A 1,745-nucleotide genomic window follows, 5' to 3' on the forward strand; every position below is an offset into this window, starting at 1 on the left:
GACGCTGCGGGAGGGGCGGCGGCAGGAGCAGCGAGGCAGCCAGCGGGTGCCAACGTGCCCTCTGCACCTCGGCACTGGAAATGTTTTCCCCAAAGCCTTCCCCAGCCCCCTGGGAAGTGCTACTACAGCAGCAGGCGCTCCTTGCTCCCTTCCTCCCATCACAGATGGCCTGCCCAGCACTCCTCCTGGAGAAGCCTTTCCACCTCAGCCTTTTGTCTCCTCTCTGCTGTGAAGCAGAAAGCAGCTCATCATCATCCCCCCTCAGCTCCCCGGGGACTCTCTGCGTCGCAGGGACTGGCGTCGCTGCCCCTTTCCTGCTGTCCACACCAACGACAGCCTGCCAGGCCAGCGAGCCCCCCAGAGGAGAGCCCCGTGCCAGGGGAGGTCTGTGGTTGCCCACGCTTGCTCTCCTCCTCCACCCACAACGGCCATTTGCTGCACCAGGAGCCCGCTGTTGCACCAGGAGCCTGCTGTGCTCAAGCCTGGGCACCAGCCGTCTGCTTTTCAGCATCTCCAGCAGCCACCCCTCCACATCCACGGCCCCACTGCAGAGGGAGGGTCCCTAACATCAACTAGCCAGATATCCCCTCACAGGGGACCTTCAGGGGAGCTCAAGGACTCTGTCATACGCTCCCAATCCTACACCACACGTAGGTGCAACGTAATAATCTTCCCCCTGCCCCTCCTAGGTGACTTTCCTGCAAAAGTTACCACAATGATCTTGCTTCTTCACTTGCGCATCCCCTCCGCCCTGCAGGTCCGTGGGGAGACACGTGTCCTGCTCCCCAGGCAGCACCCTGGCAGAGCTCCAGCTCCAGAAAGCCCCTGGCAGCCTCCCACAGCCCAGCTAATGGGCATCGACCCGCAGCCCTGGTGTGGACAGCAAGCTCCCCACCAGACAAAGGCAGCTCGCCTCCAGCGTGGGCACCAGAGCACCAGCGGGCCACCAAGGGGCCTCTGGGGCTACCTGGGCACAGCAGCAGTTAGCTGGCAGGACAAGGCCACAGCCAAGGCCAACGCCTGCCACCCCCAGCTCTCCTGCTCTCCAGGGGCCTGCACCCCCCGACAGCGCCGAGGTGACAAGGGACACGACCGAGGTCAGGCAGCCAGAGCCTGGGCCCACCCTGCCCCTCCCCGGGTGCTGCAGCACCTTCTGCTCCCCCGGCAGGCGAGGGGACCATCTGCTGCGTCTCGCCGAGACTCCCTGGGGAGCCCATCCCTGGGGAGCCCATCCCTGGGGGGCTGGAGGAGCAGCCCTGCTCCAGCAGCAGCACTGCGACTGCACGTACCCATCGGGGCACCTCAGCGAGGAAGGAGCTACAACTTGTTATCTATGGAAACGTGGAATCACTTTGGTCAGAAAAGGCCTTTAGATCGTTGAGTCCAACCATTAAACTAACGCTGCCAAGTCCACCATGTCCCTCACACCACAGCTCCAGGGCTTGGAAACCCCTCCAGGGGTGGGGACTCCACCCCTGCCCTGGGCAGCCTGGCACAGCCCTGGACAATGCTTCCCACGAAGAAATTGTTCCTCATGTCCAAACTAAACCTCCCCTGGTGCAACTTGAGGCTATTTCCTCTTGTCCTCTCACTTGCTCTTTGGAAGAAGAGCCCGCCCCCCCCCCTGGCTCCAGCCTCCTGTCAGGGAGCTGTCAAGAGCCAGGTCTCCCCTCAGCCTCCTCTTCTCCAGACTGAACCCCCCCAGGTCCCTCAGCTGCTCCTCACCAGCCATGTTCCCCAGAGCC

Source organism: Merops nubicus, unplaced genomic scaffold (assembly GCF_000691845.1).
Source record: "Merops nubicus isolate BGI_N331 unplaced genomic scaffold, ASM69184v1 scaffold20011, whole genome shotgun sequence".
NCBI classification, from domain to species: Eukaryota; Metazoa; Chordata; class Aves; order Coraciiformes; family Meropidae; genus Merops; species Merops nubicus.